Raw genomic sequence first — 20,255 nt, 5'->3', positions numbered from 1 at the left:
GAATCTAGGGAATGATAATCAAATCTCCCAATAATTCTTTAAAGTTGTAAACTATATATATATATATATATATATATATATATATATATATATCTCAGTACAGTCACTAAGTCGTGTCCGACTCTGCGACCCCATGGACTGCAGCACGCCAGGACTCCCTGTCCATCACCAGCTCCCGGAGTTTACTCAAACTCATGTCCATTGAGTCGGTAATGCCATTCAACCATCTCATCCTCTGTCATCCCCTTCTCCTCCCACCTTCAATCTTTCCCAGCATCAGGGTCTTTTCAAATGAATCATTCTTGCATCAGGTGGCCAAATTACTGGAGTTTCAGCTTCAGCATCAGTCCTTCCAATGAATATTCAGGACTGATTTCCTTTAGGATAAACTGGTTGGATCTCCTTGCAGTCCAAGGGACTCTCAAGAGTCTTCTCCAATACCACAGTTCAGAAGCTTTCTTTATAGGCCAACTCTTACATCCATACCTAACTACTGGAAAAACCAGTATAAAAGGAGCAAAGTGTTGCAGAGTAATAACAGTTCTCAAGCCTCTTGGTCTGTTCAGTCTGCTGTAGCAGAATACTATCAACTGCGTGACAGACATCTATTTCTCACAATCTGCAGGCTGTGACTTCCAAGACCAAGGAGCAGCAGATTGAGCACCTGGAAGAACCTGGTTCATGGTTCACGGACAGCTGTTTTCTCTCAGCATGCTCACATGGTGAAGGGGACAAGAGAGCTCTCTGGGACCTCTTCTATAAGGGTACCAGTACCATTCATGTGGGCTCCACCCGCATGACCCGATCACGTCTCAAAGTCCTGCACCTCCTAATACTATCACAGTGCGTAATAGTCTTCAACATGTGCATTTTCATGGAAGGACAGGCACAAACATTCAGTTTATAGCAGACCCAAAGTCTGTTTTTAATATAAATATCATGTAACTTTTCCGTTATTATCACAAAATAAAATATATGGCTAATATACCATCCTCATACACAATCTTTTTAAATCAATACAAGAGTGAAAGAATAATTTCTAATAATGTAACATGTATTTCAGTCACAAATGCTTGAGAATGACCACACCTAGATGTAATGATGACAGTCAGATGCTATGTCTTCACAAAGAAGCACTATGAATATATGATCACAAACACTAACAAATTCAGCTGAGCTGTGTTGGCAGCTTGTATACCATGAGGGTATTACCACTGGTGACATAATTTTTGAAAATGGTGAATGATTCTTGTTAAAGTTCCCAAACAACTAAGTTCAACCATCCCCTGCTTCACATGATCATTGTTGTTCGGTAGTTCAGTCACGTCCAACTCTTTGTGGACATGGACTGCACCATGCTAGGCTTCCTTGTCCTTCACTATCTCCCGGAGTTTGTTCAAACTCACGTCCATTGAGTTGAGGATGCCATCCAACCATCTCATCCTCTGTTGCCCACTTCTCCTCATGATTGTTATATTGTTGGAACAGTGAGCATATATTAAGACGATGCCAAAAGTGCTCTGTACTTACATGTACAACTAAGTTAGCTTGGGGAGTCATAAGTGGAAAGAGGTTTTTCACCTACTTATAAGTCTGGAGCAAAATTGCATGGGTGCTCGTAGCCTGTAGTGCTCCCTCCACCATTATGACAACTAAATACACCTCGTCTGTGTGTGCGTGCTCAGTCATGTTGGACTCTTTGCGAACTCATGAACTGTACCCCACCAGGCTCCTCTGTCCGTGGTATTTCCCAGGCAAGAATACTGGAGTGGGTTGCCATTTCCTTCTCCAGGGGATCTTCCAGACCCAGGGATTGAAGCTGCATTTCCTGCATTGGCAGGCGGATTGCCAGAGCCACCAGGGAAGCCCAAAGTCACCTCACATGTGTCCAAATCCCTCCTTGGGCTGGAAACACTCTAGCACTGAAACAGTGGTATAGAGTTTACTGTGGTAACCAAATAAAACTTACAATATTACAGTTGGACATATCATACAGTTCAATACTCAAGGTAAGTTCAAATATAAAAACATCATTAGGACATAATAAGAAATATATATTAATATTTGGTTTCTGCCTGCCTTGCTGCTTTCCTGGCAGGCAGCTCCTAAACCCTCAGAATTCCCTATGTGATAAGTGTCTTCCTGTATGCTAATAAGATGACAGGACCCTGGGGGCTTCTGGACCATCTCACAGTAGGGACTGGTTGCCATGTGATTAGACAGAACTTTCAGCTCCACCCCTGAGCTCTAGGCAGGGAGAAGGACTGGAGATCACCAATGGCCGGTGATTTTATCAAGCTTTCCTACCTGATTGAACCTCCATAAAACACCTGAACCATCAGAGACAGAGAGCTTCTGGGTTGGTGAGCACGTGGTGGGGCTATGAGGCTAGCAGGCCTGGAGAGGGCTTAGAAGCTCTGCTTCCCTTCCCCACACCTTATCCATGCATCTCTCCCATCTGGTTGCTCCTGAGTTGTATCCTTTTCTAACAAACTGGTAATCTAGTAAGTAAACTTCCTCCTGAGGTCTGAGAGCCATTCTAGCAACTTATCAAACCCAAGGAAAAGGTCATGGAAACCCTGGATTTATACGTGGCAAGTCATAAGCACAGGTGCCAGCCTGGACTTGTGATTGGTGTCTGAAGTCTCGTGGGACCGGTGCTTTACCTGTGGGGTCTGGGTAGTAAGCGTCAATGAAATATAAAACACCAAGAACCAGGGAACTATGGACTTACCTGGTGGTCCAGGGGTTAAGATCCCATGCTTCAATTGCAGGGGATGCAGTTTCGATCCCTGGCCAGGGAAGTTCCACTTGCCGTGTGGTATGGCCAAAGAATAAATATAAATATATTAACTAAATTTTTTTTGGTGTGGAATGGCTTGGTGTGGAAAGACCCACACGTGGTGTTAGCATTGGTGTAAGGAGAGATGTAGGGAGGAAATAGCAGTTTACGTAAACATGAGAATACAGGTATACCTGATTCTATTGTGCTTCTTTTTATGACACTTCATAGATAGTGAATTTTTTATAAATTGAAGGTTTGTGGCAATCTTGAGTGGAGCAAGTTTATTGGTGCCATTTTCCCATCAGTGTTATTTTTTTTAAAGTATGTACTTGTACAGACAAGGTGATATTTTCCTCTTAGTGAGCTACAGTGTAGTATAAATGTAATTTTTGTATGCAGCGGGAAACCAAAGAATTCATGTGACATTTTACTGTGATAGTTCTTTATTTCGGTGATCTAGACCTGAACACACAATATCTCTGAGGTTTGCTGTAATAAATTATTATAAAGAATAAAAAAGATATAAGATAAGTAGCTACAAGATAAGTAGCAAAGATGCATTTAATTTGTTTGCTGTTAAATTGCATGGAGGAAATAGAGATCCTAGTTTCCAGTGGCCAGTTTTCCATTTTCAACTCTCCCACCAAGTCATAATGAACGAGATTTTGGCACATAAACAGTGCTCATGTGACACACACACACATATACTCATATAGCTTTTATACACTGAGGGCTTCCACAGTTCTGCATTGAGAGGTTAAAACAAAAGCCTCTGGGCTACAAAATTGTGACCCAGCTGCTCTGGTGGGGCAGGAAAGCAGAAACACAACTGGCTCAGAAGGAATAAAAATATTCTGCCGCCTTGCATGTTGGGAGGCTTGGGACAGAAGATGGTGAGTGGAGGTTCATAGTAGAAGAAAAGTTGCAGCCCCTCTGAGACGCCTTTCCTGGTGTCTTCTCCACTCCCACGTAGAACTGACCACTCTTCTTTTTGCCACACAATATCCAGAGCAGTGTCCATATGCTTTTGCTACACTTCTTTTTTCATATGTTTGGATCTTCATTCTAAATTAGGAGGTGTTTGGAGGTAGAGTTTAAAATTTCATTATTTTAACCCCAGAATTTTGACAATAACCTGAAAGGAGGAGTGTAGGTATCCAACAGAGTTCTGTTGAATGAATGGAAGAAAGGAATGGAGAGAGGGAAGGAGAGAGATGTCTGTAGCCTGTGTGTCTCAGCTGCCCTAGGTATTTCAACACAACAAAAAGAGGATTATACCAGCAGCAGTAGTCTGACTAATGAGCTCAGAGGCAAGAAGAAGGAATGATGGACATATGATATATAGATGGATGGCTGGCTAGATAGACAGACAGATGATAGATAGACAGATAGATAGATAGATAATATGGTCCATTTAGTTGCTATTGTTAGAGATGCTCCCAGCAGTGAATGTCTCTCATTCTGTAATTAGAAGTAAAAGGGTTTAAAATGCAAATTCCTGAATGAAACACACATTGACATAACAGAATATGGAAAAGTATAAATGATGAGATTGGAGGCTTATTTTGTAAAATCACAGGATAGTCTATTGTTGGGAGAGGATGCTTCTGAAGAGGGAGATATTCTCAAAGAGGGACACAGGCCCCCAGATTCGCCCTCCTCTGTGTCCATAGGTGCTGGTTGCCATCACAGTTTGTATGCTCTACCACCCAGAGGGACTTGCCCCATGCCCACCTCTGCAAGCTGCTGCTCCCAGCAGATAATAAACAGTTCATGAGACATTTTTAAGCAGTTACTTAAAAAGACAGCATCGCGTGACCCTAGGAAGGCTGCATAAACCCCAGCATGTAGGAATCTTGAGATAAGCTTTCCATTTTACTGAGCACTGCTCAAGCGCTTCCTAGAATATTGTGTTTGAGCCCTGTAATTAAAGAGGGAAGAGGAGGGCTGGGAGAGGTTCTGAGAAGAATTGTGAGGATATTAAAGGGTAGGAAACAATAAAGCTTATGGGAAAAAAAAAACTTGAAAGAACTGGGATTATTTAGACTGAAGGACAAAGGGTCAAGGAGCAGAGTAACAGTGATCCTCAAACACACTCATTCTGGTGTCTGAGAACAGGGCTAATTCTTCTCTGATAAAATAACCACTTGGGGCCCAGCTGCTCTCTCTGTGTGGACTTGTTAGCAAAGAAGACAGAATTCAGCAAGAGGAAGGAGTCGAGTGGTTGGGCTGTCACAGGAGGACTGCCTAGCCTGCCTCTTGGTCACATGTCCTTGGCAGGGGCTGGGAACCTAGGGTGAATATGAAGGCTGGGAGGGGGTGCAATGCTTTCTGGACAATATAAACGCCCAACAGCATTAGTAAAAACCTTAGTGTGAGCCTAAGAAATATTCCCCCACCCCGCAACCAAATTTATTTATCTCTTTTTAAAAGTTTTATTTATTTTCCCATTGTAAAAATAATATACAATTTTTAAGGAAACTAGTTGCTTCCTAAATAAAAGCAAGTCCAGATCTTCATGGTTGTCAATGGAAGGAAAACTCTGTGTGTGCGTGTGTGTGTGTGTGTGTGTGTGTGTGAGAGAGACAGGGAGGTGGTAAGTACAATTGGGTGTCAGAGGAGTAGCTCAGAAATTAAAATGATGCTTTGGGCTTTCCTGATGGCTCAGTGGTAAAGAATCCACCTGCCAATGCAGGAGATGGGACTGATCCCTGATCTAGAAATATCCCACATCCTGCAGAACAACTAAGCCCATGTGCCACAACTATTCAGCCTCTAGCGCCCAGGAGCCCAACCACTGAGCCCATGTGCTATGACTACTAGAGCCCACGAGCCCTAGAGCCCTTGCTCCCCACACTGCAATGAGAAGCCTGCACATCGCACCTAGAGAGTAGATCCCAGTCATCACAACTAGAGAAAGCCTGAGCAGCAACAGCTCAGCCAAAAATAAAAAAATAAATGAAATTATTTCTAAAAATCTCAAAAAAAATGACTCATTACTAAGATCTTGGAACTTTTTCATCTGGACACTTGACTTACACACAATTCATGTTTACAAAGGCATTGTTTCCTGATCTTCAACCTGGGACCCCTGCAGAGATGCCCTCCTGCGTGGATTCAGCTCCAGCTATCGGGAAGGAGGAAGCTGCCAGCACTGTAAAAACATCAAGCCTTCATCCTACCACGTGGCATTAAATGAAGACTTTCAGCATGGAAGTCAGCCATCTATCCCTTCCCAAATGTCTTTTCCAACTCTCCCATCATTTCTAACCTCAGAGAACCAGGAATCAATTCTATTAAAGAAGCAGACAAGTATCAAAACTGCTGAGGAATAAGAAACAGGAAACCTTCCCCAGTCCACCATACAAAGACATTTACATTAGCATGTATGTCTATGATTTTTCAATTTTTCCACCTATTTTAATTATGTTAAATTAACTGAACTATACAGTATGAAATCCATTTTTAAAAATATGTCTGTATACACATGTGCTGTGTTGTAACACTGCTATGCTCAGTCACTTCAGTCATGACAGACTCTTTGCAACCCCATGGGCTTTAGCCCGCCAGGCTCCTCTGTCCATGGGATTCTCTAGGTAAGAATACTGGGGTGGGTTGCCATTTCCTCCTCCAGGGAATCTTCTTGAGCCAGGGATAGAACCCATGTCTCCTGTATCTCCTGCATTGCAGGCAGATTCTTTACCTATTGAGCCACCTGGAAGCGGTACATATACATGCAGTGTGTTTTGGTAGCTCAGTTGTGTCCTACTCTTTGTGACCCCATGGACTATAGTCTGCCAGGCTCCTCTGTCCATGGGGATTCTCCAGGCAAGAAAACTGGAGTGGGTTGCCATTTTCTTCTCCAAGGGATCTTCCCAACCCAAGTATCGAACCCAGGTCTCCTGCATTGCAGGTGGATTTTTTACCAGCTGAGCTACCAGGAAGCTACCAGTCTTTTACATTAAAAAGACTGGGAGGAAAAAATAAAAATAAAAAAAAAAATAAAAAGACTGGGAGGAACTAAAACAATTAAACAACTATGGTTATCTCTAGATGTGGGATTATAATTCATTTTATTTGTAATGTTGTCATTATTAGTATTCTCCAAATGAACATATTTCACTTTTGAACAAAGACGGACACTATTGCACAACTATAATGTAGCAATTTACCGTATCCTTATGAACTCTGTGACCATACTGTTTCTAATGGCTATTTGGTCAAAAGGGTGCTCAATCTTTCACTTAATTATTCCTCCCCACACTGTTGAAGTTAGATTATTTCAAATAAAAAGACATTTTCTCAATAGGATCATTTGCTAAAGATAGATTCCCAGAGGTGAAGATACCAAGTTAAATGGTTTGAATACTGCTAAATTTCCAGTGAGTTTTTGATAGCCCACTTTCTCTAATGACAAACAGGTTCTGTGTCTGATTCTCGTTTTTCAGCATAATATATATTTTTATCTTCTGCTGGATTTGAGGCTCACATGCTCTCATTGTCCCTGCCTTTCTGTGCTATTGATCCCTGTGGTCCTTCTGTCTCATTTCTCTCCCTAATTCCCTTCCGGATGCCTTGAGGCATCCAGTGTTATGGTTTTTCTATGGGCATGCTTCCTCCCAGCTCCTGCCAATGAGATGACACTATTATTAGCTTCCAAACTTCCATTTCCATCTTCTTGAAATTTAGGACACAAGAAATAACAAGCATACTAAAGTGTCAGGACCGTGGCATCTGCCCTGAGGGGTTGTCACAAACAATAAAGGCCTACTCTGCTAACACCATGAATAGCCTTAAAAAAATTAACAAACCTAGGGTCATTTACACACTTTTGATGACATTTCTTTGATGCCTTGAATGCACCATTTTGTTTCCCATGCCTATCTAGATAGGCAGCCATGAAAGATGGTGGGTTATTTTTAAGTTTCTGCATTGCATGTGATATACAGACTATTACAGACGTAAACACTCTACTTCTTCCCTTCACGTGTTGCCTGAAAAAAACTTGCCAAATTGTTCCAATGTGAATATAAGCATTAAGATCCTGATTCAAACAGATTTCTCACAGCTGAAATTCATGATCTGGGCCAAGGGGTCCCCAGTTTTTGCAGAGTTGTGCTATTGTTAGTTTTGGGTGAAAACCCCCCATTCTGTGCATTTCTTATCCTTATCTCACGACCTATTCATGGCTTTATTACTTTGGTCACATTCATAGAATTTCTGAGCTATTAAAACCCTTTTTTAAATTGAGGAAAAATTCATATGACATAAAATTAACCATTCTAAAAAAACCATTCAGTGACGTTTAGTGTGTTCACAATATCATGCAATCACCACCCCTATCTAGTTCCAAACATTTTCATGACCTCAAAGGAAATCACGTACCTGTGAAGCCATTATTTCAACTTATCCTCTCCCCCAAGCTCCTGGCACTTACCAATCTGTTTTCTGTCTCCGTGGATTTGCCTCTTCGGATAATTCATATAAATGGAATCACACAACATGTGACCTTTACATCATGCTTCTTTTATTTAGCATAATGTTTTCGAGGTTCACTGATGTAGTAGGTATCAGTACTTTATTCCTCTTTACAGGTGAATAATATTCCATTGTGTGCATATACCACATTTTGTTTATCCATTGTATCCAAGTACGCTATTTGCTGGACATCACCAGGTGGTCAAAACCAAAATCAGATTGATTATATTCTTTGCAGTCAAAGATGGAGAAGCTCTACACAGTCTGCAAAAACAAGACTAGGAGCTGACTGTGGCTCAGATCATGAACTCTTTATTGCCAAATTCAGACTTAAATTGAAGAAATAGAGAAAACCACTAGGCCATTCAGGTATGACCTAAATCAAATCCCTTATGATTATACCATAGAAGTAACAGATTCAAGAGATTAGATCTGATAGACAGAATGCCTGAAGAACTATGGAAGAAGGTTCATGACATTGTACAGGAGGCAGTGATCAATACCATCCCCAAGAAAAAGAAATGCAAAGAGGCAAAATGGCTGTCTGAAGAGGCCTTACAAATAGCTGAGAAAAGAAGAGAAGCTAAAGGCAAAGGAGATATATACCCATTTGAATGCAGAGTTCCAAAGAAGAGCAAGGAGAGATAAGAAAACCTTCCTCAGTGATCAATGCAAAGAAATAGAGGAAAACAATAGCATGGGAAAGACTAGAGATTTCTTCAGGAAAATTAGAGATACCAACGGAATATTTTATGCAAAGATGGACACACATAAAGGACAACAGTATGGACCTAACAGAAGCAGAAGATATTCAGAAGAGGTGGCAAGAACACACAGAAGAACTATACAAAAAAGATCTTCACTACCCAGATAATCACGATGATGTGATCATTCACCTAGAGCCAGACATCCTGGAATGTGAAGTCAAGTGGGCCTTAGGAAGCATCACTACGAACAAAGCTAGTGGAGGTGATGGAATTCCAGTTGGGCTATTTCAAACCCTAAAAGATGATGCTGTGAAAGTGCTGCACTCAATATGTCAGCAAATTTGGAAAACTCAGCAGTGGCCACAGTACTGGAAAAGTTCAGTTTTCATTCCAATCCCAAAAAAGGCAACGTCAAAGAATGCTCAAACTACTGAACAATTGCACTCATTTCACATGCTAGTAAAGTAATGCTTAAAATTCTCCAAGCCAGGCTTCAACAGTACATGAACTGTGAACTTCCAGATATTCAAGCTCGTTTTAGAAAAGGCAGAGGAACCAGAGATCAAATTGCCAACGTCCATTGGATCATCGAAAAAGCAAAAGCACTGTCATTATCCCCATTTTACAGGTGAGGAAACAGATGTTCAGGGAGTTTAGAAAACTTCTCTTTGGTGCATAGCTGGGAAATAGCAAAGCAAAGAATTTTCCCCATCTGATTTCAGATTACCATTGCACTCTCCTCTCTCCAATTCTGACTGATATTTATACTCTTCTCTTGTCCTACTATCCCAGGAGCCAAGTCTCTGCAAACTCATCCTAAGTCCAAAGTTTTCTCTCACTGCCTAGCTCCACCAGCTTCTTCTACCACTCGCAAGATGTAATTCCTGACTTCAGAAAGATCAAACTCATATACCTCTTAAGGTTGCCTGGTAATATGAGTAATGGCCAACATTTATCAAGCTCTGCCTAAGTACTGAGCACTGTTCCAAGCCTTTTACATGTATCAGCTCGCTTAATTCTCACCACAACCCTATGAAGTGGGCACTATTATTCCACCTTACCACTGAGGAAACTGAGGCACATAGAAAGTAAGTAACTTGCCAAAGATATACACTAAGAAAAGGAGACAGTCTTATAAAATAGGCAGTATGACTCTAGAGCCAGCTCTTAGCTATTGCCTCCGGGAGAATGCAGATGAGTGATGCTGGTTGACTAAAGTACAATAGGGAATTGTGTGTATTGTGGCAAATACAGGTGTGGGAACACAGCTACTGGGAGTAGGAGTAGGATGGGGAGGCAATAAGCTACCCTGCTGCAGTTGATGGTTGCCTTGAGGCAATTCCAGTCTTCTAATTTTTCAAAGAATCCAAAACTTCAGATTTTTAGATAAAATCTTCTAAAGCCAGGCTTCAGCAATACGTGAACCATGAACTTCCAGATGTTCAAGCTGGTTTTAGAAAAGGCAGAGGAACCAGAGATCAAATTGCCAATATCCTCTGGATCATCAAAAAAGCAAGAGAGTTCCAGAAAAACATCTATTTCTGCTTTATTGACTATGCCAAAGCCTCTGACTGTGTGGATCACAATAAACAGTAGAAAATTCTGAAAGAGATGGGAATACCAGACCATCTGACCTGTCTCTTGAGAAACCTATACGCAGGTCAGGAAGCAACAGTTAGAACTGGACATGGAACAACAGACTGGTTCCAAATAGGAAAAGGAGTCCGTCAAGGCTGTATATTGTCACCCTGCTTATTTAACTTATATGCAGAGTACATCATGAGAAATGCTGGGCTGGAAGAAACAGAAGCTGGAATCAAGATTGCCGGGAGAAATATCAATAACCTCAGATATGCGGATGACACCACCCTTATGGCAGAGAGTGAAGAAGAACTAAAGAGCCTCTTGATGAAGGTGAAGGAGGAGAGTGAAAAAGTTGGCTTAAAGCTCAACGTTCAGAAAACTAAAATCATGGCATCTGGTGCCATCACTCCATGGGAAATAGATGGGGAAACAGCGGAAACAGTGTCAGACTTTATTTTTTGGGGCTCCAAAATCACTGCTGATGGTGACTGCAGCCATGAAATTAAAAGACGCTTACTCCTTGGAAGGAAGGTTATGATGAACCTAGACAGCATATTTAAAAGCAGAGACGTTACTTTGCCAACAAAAGTCCATCTAGTCAAGGCTATGGTTTATCCAGTGGTCATGTATGGATGTGAGAGTTGGACGGTGAAGAAAGCTGAGCGCCAAAGAATTGATGCTTTTGAAGTGTGGTGTTGGAGAAGACTCTTGAGAGTTCCTTGGACTGCAAGGAGATCCAATCAATCCATCCTAAAAGAGATCAATCCTGGATGTTCATTGGAAGGTCTGATGTTGAAGCTGAAACTCCAATACTTTGGCCACCTCATGCAAAGGGTTGACTCATTGGAAAAGACCTTAATGCTGGGTAGGATTGGGGGCAGGAGGAGAAGGGGACGACAGAGGATGAAATGGTTGGATGGCATCACCGACTCGATGAACATGGGTTTGGGTAGACTCCAGGAGCTGGTGATGGACAGGGAGGCCTGGCGTGCTGCAATTCATGGGGTCGCAGGGAGTCGGACATGACTGAGCAACTGAACTGAACTGAACTGACTAATTCAAATTTAAATTACTCTGTGGGGGCATGCTGTCGTTTAAGTCATGTCCAACTCTTTGCGACCTTATGGATTGTAGACCAACAGGCTCCTCTGTCCATGGGGTTCTCCAGGCAAGAATACTGGAGTGGGTTGCCATGCCCTCCTCCAGGGGGTCTTCCCAACCCAGGAATTACTCTGTGCAAGCCAAATCAATAGGTATATTTATCAGATTTTAACCCTCTGGGTCTTCATTTGCAAACTGCTTAACTATTTGGAATTTGGCAGTATGAGTTTATCTTTTCACAAAATGTAGTATTTTGTCACAAAGGACTGACACTGGAGTCTCTAACTTTCGGAAAAGATAAGATTAATCAGGAAGAGTGATCTAGTGTGATCGCTTTAATTGTTATAAACCACCCGGAGCAACTGCTTCTAAAATAAGCAGCCAAGTGGATATTGCATTTTGATGGAATATTTGGTCACAGAGATTGATGTTGGCTTAGGAACCTAGAAGTTCTTAGCAATGGAACAAAGATCAAGTATTCTACATTAGTTATAAGTCTAGTCTTTACATTGCATATTTTATAATACAGTGTATCATTCTAACAGAAAAAAGTAACACATACTGTTCATTTTAGAAAATGTGAAAAACACAAAAAAGGTTAAGGATATAATAGTCATTCATAATTCTCCTGATCAGAGACAATACCACCATTTACGTATGTTTTCTTCCAAGCTTTTTTTCCCTAGACATAGAATAACTTTTATACATAAGTCGTAAAAGAATTTGAAGCTTTAAAGAATTTTATAATAATGTGATATAGACTCTAATTGAAGAAGTTCAATTCTACCTACTTCAAAGCCACCTAGAGTGATTTTTATGTCTTCACATTAGTTTAGCATGAGCATTTTCAGATTGCTTGAAGTGGTATTTTTTCCCATTTCCTCCCTTGCTTTTCAGTTTTCTAACATTGCTTTTTAGCATTAAATTTTTCATGTATATTTTCAAGTCATAATAAAGTTATGAGATTCTTTTGAAAATTTCTTCACAATCATAAGTTATACTTGTGGTTATGTGAAATAATAATTCAGGAAGAGTCCAAGACTTGGAATTCCACCCATGGGATATAATAAAACTGTTTGTGTGAAGATTTTTTTCCAGTGCATAAGAGCACTTCCAGAGAGTACTTTATGGAGCCATATTAATCCTCTTTGGTCACCAGAATATTGCAAACTAATAACTAATTAAATAAGACCTAAGCAGCCTGAGATCCCATACAGCTCTGTAATAGATGCTGCTTTTGCTAACTTCATCTAATTTTGCTATTATTTCTCCTTCCTATCAGGACCTTAATTTTTGATCATTCACCTGATCAAACAATCCTATTTATTCTAAGCCAATCTCCTGTTGACTATTATTCATGTAGGGACAGGTGTGAAGCCTATGGTGGCCCAAACAGCTAGAAGGAAAATTTTATTCCCTGACTCTCATTCCTGCTGCGCCCAAACAAGAAAACAAATACCCTAGATTGCCACTAGCAATGAAATTGCAACCAAGAGTGAAATCACCTTAGGCTGAAGCTGAAGCAGAAGACAGCAGTGGAAACAGGTTCAGAGTGTAGGTCGTTGGGATACCATGGAGCTTCTGGACATACTGCCTCTGAGACCTGTCCAACTACGGACTCCCAGTTCTACAAGATAATACCTTTCCTTTTTGTTTTCGTCTATTTTGCGTCAATATTTTCTATTACTTGCAGCCAAAAGCATCCTAACTCATACAAGCTCTCTAGAGCTCAGTTTCTTTCCAAGCTTCAACTTGCTATAGTTAATTCTGTATTACCCAGAATGTAAATGAACCAAAACTGTTCTCTACTTTTTCTATTGGTATAAAAAAAGTAAATCATGATAGAGATCATACTAAGAATTTAATTTTAAGAAACTCACCACCAATAGGGTGAATTTTACAAAGTAAACTATAGCTCAATAAATCTGACTTTAAAAAATGTCTTAAAATATCACCAACAAAAAAATTTCCATCAGTTACATTTAAACACTCAGTAATGGCATCATACTCTTTCTCTTTCAATTCTGCCATCCTTGGTGTGCTTGATTCAGCCTCTGGGGTTGGGGCAGGACCTATACTCCCCAGAACAAGAGAAACTGAACAAACACAGGCTTCTACTAGCTAGGGTGATGGGGGAGGGGAGGAATGGCTTTCTTGTAGGTAACAGAGCATGTTTACCACCTTCAGTCTGGAGTTTATTGTGCATTCATTCCAATAAATATTCTATGTTTACATCTCCAGTAAAACTGAATATAATTATGTTATGACTATTATTGCTGTCAAGCAAAAAATCTCAAAACACATATTAGAAATGAAAGAAATAATGCACTTAAAAGAGGATGTAAAGTCATAGAATTCCAGAAAATCACATCAACTTTTTTGTTACATATCAAAGAGTTGACATATACCAAGCTTAGAGTCACCTGTGCTTTTAGTTACTTGAAATCCTGAGGTCTTTTGCAATGAAGGCTATTATCAACCTATGACTCCTTTCAAATCTTTGTTTAGCCATTTCAAAGGTCCAATCTTCTCTTTTTATTTTCCAATCTTCTCTTGATGAGATGAATTAGTTAATTAATTAATTAGCATTTGTGACCCCTAAAATAACCAGAGCACAAACAAAATCTAATTTATTTAAATTAGTTATATAAACGAACCTGTGAGCAACATGGCCAGACCTCAAAAACATAATGCTGGGTGAAAGAAGTCTGACACAAGAGAGTACATTTTGTATGAATCCAGTCTTTGAAGTTCAAGAACAGACAAAATTAATTTATGATGACAGTAATCATAACAGCTGTGGGGAAGGGGAGACTGACTGTGGAGAGACAAAGGAGCTTTCCGTAAAGATGGAAATATTTTGTGTTTTACCTTGGGCTGTGGTTAACCGGTGTAATACAATCACCAAAAGTCATCAGACTGAACACTTAAGATCTCTACATTTTACTTGATTTTAATGGTATTTCAACAAAAGCATTAAAAATAAAAAATAAATGTGCAGACTCATGAATTACTTAAACAGCCATCAAGAGGTGACACAAAATTATGACACATACGTACACTGGAATAATATGCAGCCTGAGAGAGAATGAGGTAGATCTAGCAGCACTGAAGTAAGATGATCTCCAAGATAGTCCCTGGAGGTCCAGGGGTTAGGACGCCCCACTCTCAATGCCAAGGGCCGAGATTCTGTCCCTGGGAGAAGAAGTAAAATCCCACAAGCCGTGAGTCCAAGAAATAAAAGTAGAATCTGGCTGGCATATTGTCATTTGTGTATGTTTGTACACATGTAGAACTAATTCTGGAGGGACATACGTGGCACCAGGAACAGTAGTTGCCTCTAGGGAGAGAAGCAGGAGGTGAAGGTGGGTATGTGGAGTGAGAGGGTATGGAGACACCAGCTTTTCACTCCATGTATATCTTTGGATGGAAAAATCAACATTAATGTGTTATTTGGAAGTACTGTTTAATTATAATTATGTGGGGTTACATTACTGATACAGTCCACTGTTGGATGTTACAATGATTCTTGGAGAGTGGCAGTCAGGTATAAGACAGGTACACCGGCATTGTCTGTTGGGCTATGTTCATGTCAGCCCTGCCATGGAAACTTTGATTTCTACTGTGTCCAGAGTGGAAGGAAGTTTTTCATCCCCGTTTGCTGAGTGGTATAGATAGCATTTCAGGTAAAAGCTACTGGCCCCCTAGTGATCCCTCCTGGGTCACTTTTTGGGGAGAACAGCTGACCTTGACTATTGCTGCTCGGTCATGGTATGTGCTCACAAGGATTCACTTCACTGTGTATGTTTGAACTATTAAGATATACTGGAGTGGGTAGCCTATCCCTTCTGCAGCGGATCTTCCTGACCCAGGAACTGAACCGGGGTCTCTGTATTGCAGGTGGATTCTCTACCAGCTGAGCTATCAGGGAAGCCCAAGATATGTTACCATGTGCATCTATATTGCCAACTTAAATTAAACTAAAAAGAGTAAAGATACAAAGCAAGAGTCAAAAAGAGGCCAAAACTACTTGTCATAATTAAGATGATCCAGAAGTTCAATATCTCAGATAAACCTTACTGGAAAAGAATATGAAAAAGAATGTACATGTATGTATAACTGAATCACTTTGTTGTACCGTAGAAATTAACACAACATTGTAAATCAACTAGACTTCAATTTTTTAAAAAAAGATGACCCAGACACTAACAGAGTGAAGCTTATCCTCCAGGCCTGTCGATCAGCCTTCCTCAGGACTGATACAATACTATCATCCACACCTCTCAAGTGTCACGTACTGCATTATCCTTGAAATTGTGATTTGCTTTCTCTAAGCATAAAGTTTATCTTCATGGCTACATTGTAAGTAACCTTGAGAGTGGGCACCTAGTCCTATACTTTGGGGTGGGAACCTACCCATGCCCTCCAAATAGCTGTCAGCTAGATAAATATTTAATCATTAAAGTGAGTAATGAGTGTGAAGGTTCTGTTTATCTCAATACCTGAAGTCATTGCTAATTATCATGTGAGACCATAACGATCCCAAAGAGGTTCCAACAGTTGAGATATTTTTTGATTTTTGCTTTTATATTTCAATATATATTGATATGACTCTCATAGAAAAGATATCGTCCCCCAAATTTGTAAGTATGATTTTTGTAAATCAAATCCTATTTTAAGTTCTCCAGGAGCTTATTACTTAACATGGTTTACCTTGCTGGAGTTTTAAAAATAGATATAATACTCCCATCAGTAATATTGCAATATTTTTGTGATGTGAATAATCACAGTATAATTAACCTATTTCCTAAATTTAAAAGTCTAGATTGTATATTTCCTAAGGCAAGCCTCAGTTGTGCTTGGATTAATACCAAAATGGCTCTTTTTCCTGGGTCATACACATAAATTCTAAATTACCCTCTCTTTATATTTTTATTATTGAATGAGGGTAATGCAATTATTAAAGGGGAAAGGAGACAGGATAATAAAAGACAAAGGCATAATCCTAGAATATTGGGACAAATGGAAGCCTAGGAGCTTTGGATGACAGTGAGAGGAAGAGAAAGACTGACCTTTGGAGAAAAGAGGCCTGTTACCCAGCAAGCAGTGGATGCAGGTGGACTGGATGGGGAGGAGTGGAGAGGAGAGGCAAGGAAAGATCTGAAAGATCTGAAACAAGCTCCTGAATCCAAAGAAGGCTGAAATAAGAGGGAACCGGTGAGATATTTGCGAGTTGGGCTAGCTCAGGCCTGAGCTCACTGTTTATCTCTGAATCTTGAAAGAGAATCTCGAATTTGAGGTTTTCTCAAATAGGACACGTCTTTATGTAGAAAACCACTGTGGTCCCAAGGAGGTGAAATGCCCTGTGCATTGTCTCTGCCCAGAACAAATATAACACCGCTGTGAAGTTCACCACATAGGAGTCGGCTCTTCAATGACTTTGTTTTTGCTTTGTTTTTAAAGACAGGTGTTTGGTTTGTTTCCTGTGTGTTTACTGCTAGTGTATACTGGGAAACCATTCCGAAGCATAGGGACAAACCATTTCCTGAACCCTGTGACTGCCTGTAAGGAACTAGATTCCTGGATATTTGCCCTGTCTCCCCACTATGAGGCCGGCCTGCCTCCATCTTGCTCTCTGATTCTGATGCAGGATCGGGGAGGTGAGAGGCAGGGCTACTATTTATTTCCTTTGCTCATTGTCTTCTCTCACTCACATGTCAGCCCATGAGGGCAGGATTGCTGCCTGTCTTGCACATGACTGCACACTCTCCAGCACCTAACACAGAGCCTGGTTGAGAGCATGCGCTCTAAATATTTGTTGGAGAAACAAATGAATTGTTTGCAGGTCTGCCTTCTTGCTGTCTGGTAGGAATGGGAGGATTCAGGAAATGAGAAGGAGAGTATTAACTACACGCTGGGCTCTTTACATAAAGTGAAAGTGAAGTTGCTCAGTCCTGTCGGACTCTTTGCAACCCCATGGACTGTAGCCTGCCAGGCTCCTTCATCCATGGAATTTTCCAGGCAAAGTGTGGGTTGCTCTTTACATAAGACATCCCAATGTTGGGAGCTGGCCTAAGCCAATCACTGGCTTTTCTGATAAGAACGAGTTGCGTCTAGCCATTGAAGTGGATAAAAGTCATCAATTCCCTCTCCTCCAATCTCCCCCAGGGCTTCCCTTGTGGCTCAGCTGGTAAAGAATCTGCCTGCAATGCGGGAGACCTGGGTTTGACCCCTGGGTTGGGAAGATCCCCTGGAGAAGGGGAAGGCTACCCATTCCAGTATTCTGGATTCCAGTCCAGAATTCCATGGGCTGTATAGTCCATGGGGTCACAAAAAGTTGGACATGACTGGGTGACTTTCACTTTCACTGTATTTCACTAATATCCCCCAACTAGATGGTCTATTGCAATGAAAGTGTATCCTAGAGCAGCCTCTAACGTATAAATGTTTCTGGCAGGCAGGTGCAGAAACAGCCACACGCCTTCTTCTCATCAGTGCAGAGAAGCCTCGCTCCTTGTCCTCAGGCTTTCTGACTACAGCTTCCTTGGAACAGCTTGTAGGCTGTTCATAGGATTCTGACTGGTGGATTAGCCAACCTTCCAAGCGCATCTGAAGACAGAGCCCTCTGTGAACAGAGAGGCAGACACAAGAGCAAACAGCTCAGGATGGAGATGAAGGTCTGAAAGGACAAAGTTTCTTATTCTTCCTGCAGGAAAGGGCAGTGGGGCCTGCTAAAACTGTCAAGCCAAACTCATATCTTACAGTACACCCATGTCACCAGTAGAAAAAAAAACAAAACAAAAACTGTGGCACATCCATGTGCCAGTTCGTGAGCCTTCTGGTGTATATCTCCTTAATGATATTTGAAATGCTTCAACGGCCACCTCTGAGTTGTGGACTCTTGATTAGTTTCTTTAAATATTAAATCCCACCCCTTCTCTTCCCTTGCTCCCTCCCTCTACACACACACATTTGCAGGAGAAAGTTAATCTACTGGTCTGCAGGTTACCACATAGATGGTTCAATTTCTGAAAACTTACTAGAGTGAAAGAAGAACAAAAGCTTATAAAGTGCTTATAACATGCCCAGGATCTGAACACATCGGGACATCGGACCTTCACAACGACTGCACCATGATTATCCTGATTTTACAGATGAAGAAGCTGAGGCCCATAGAAGAAGGAACACCTCCCAGCTCACGTTGCTGAGATGTGATCAGGGCCAAAAATCAAACTTGCTATGAAGTTTCAGAGCCCATGCTCTTAACCACTATATTCAACTGCATCTCCTTCTGAAAATAAAAATTATTAGACTATTTATTACAGGTGTGCATAGTCCCCAACACTTCTTTCTTTCTTTCCTTTTTTTTACCCAATATTTCTTGATCCCTTTTACACTGTGAAGACAAATGTTCAGAGAGGCAAATGTGTTAGCTGACACCCACTGTAGAAGTTTCAGGCACTGTGCTACAGTATGAGAAAATTCGTGCCTGGACGCCGACTCCAGAATTGTAAAAATATCCTATAAATCATGTTATATTTTTCACCCCAAATGGAAGTTTGGTTTCTGAGCCTCCAAAGAAGAAATAATATTCATATAATTCCTCTACTACATTTTAAAATTAAAAATATCCATGAAAACCTCAGCTAAATTTAGTACCTAAAACATTAATATTTGGTATATTTGGAAAATAACAACTCTGAGGCAGTTTTCTACTTTTTCATGCTGAAATTAGCCACCAGGAAACATCACTAAGACTCTTCAAGTGATTCACAACTGCTGAGGAGATAAGGACGTGGGTTTTGGATTCAGTAAACCTGGGTTGGAAGTGCAGCTCCATCACCACATGTATGTATTTGTGCTATTAATACTTCACCGCTAAGCCTCAGCTCCTGGTTTATGAGATGGGAGTAATGGGCATCTGTGTGCCTAGACCATAAAAGACCATAAAGTATCAGTTCAGTTCAGTTCAGTTCAGTCGCTCAGTCGTGTCCGACTCTTTGTGACCCCATAAATTGCAGCACGCCAGGCCTCTCCGTCCATCACCAACTCCTAGAGTTTACCCAAACCCATGTCCATCGAGTCAGTGATGCCATCCAACCATCTCATCCTCTGTCGTCCCCTTCTCCTCCTGCCCCCAATCCTACCCAGCATTAGGGTCTTTTCCAATGAGTCAACTCTTCACATGAGGTGGCCGAAGTATTGGAGTTTCAGCTTCAACATCAGTCCTTCCAAAGAACACCCAGGCTTGATTTCCTTTAGGATGGATTGATTGGATCTCCTTGTAGTCCAAGGAACTCTCAAGAGTCTTCTCCAACACCACACTTCAAAAGCACCAATTCTGTGGTGCTCAGCTTTCTTCACCATCCAGCTCTCACATCCATACATGACCACTGGAAAAACCATAGCCTTGACTAGATGGACTTTTGTTGGCAAAGTAACGTCTCTGCTTTTAAATATGCTATCTATGTTGGTCATAACCTTCCTTCCAAGGAGTAAGCGTCTTTTAATTTCATGGCTGCAATCACCATCAGCAGTGATTTTGGAGCCCAAAAAAATAAAGTCTGACACTGTTTCCACTGTTTCCCCATCTACTTCCC

Source organism: Giraffa tippelskirchi, chromosome 1 (genome assembly GCF_054371585.1).
Source record: "Giraffa tippelskirchi isolate mGirTip1 chromosome 1, T2T-mGirTip1v1.2.pri, whole genome shotgun sequence".
Lineage (NCBI taxonomy): Eukaryota > Metazoa > Chordata > Mammalia > Artiodactyla > Giraffidae > Giraffa > Giraffa tippelskirchi.
This window is presented reverse-complemented; position numbering follows the sequence as displayed.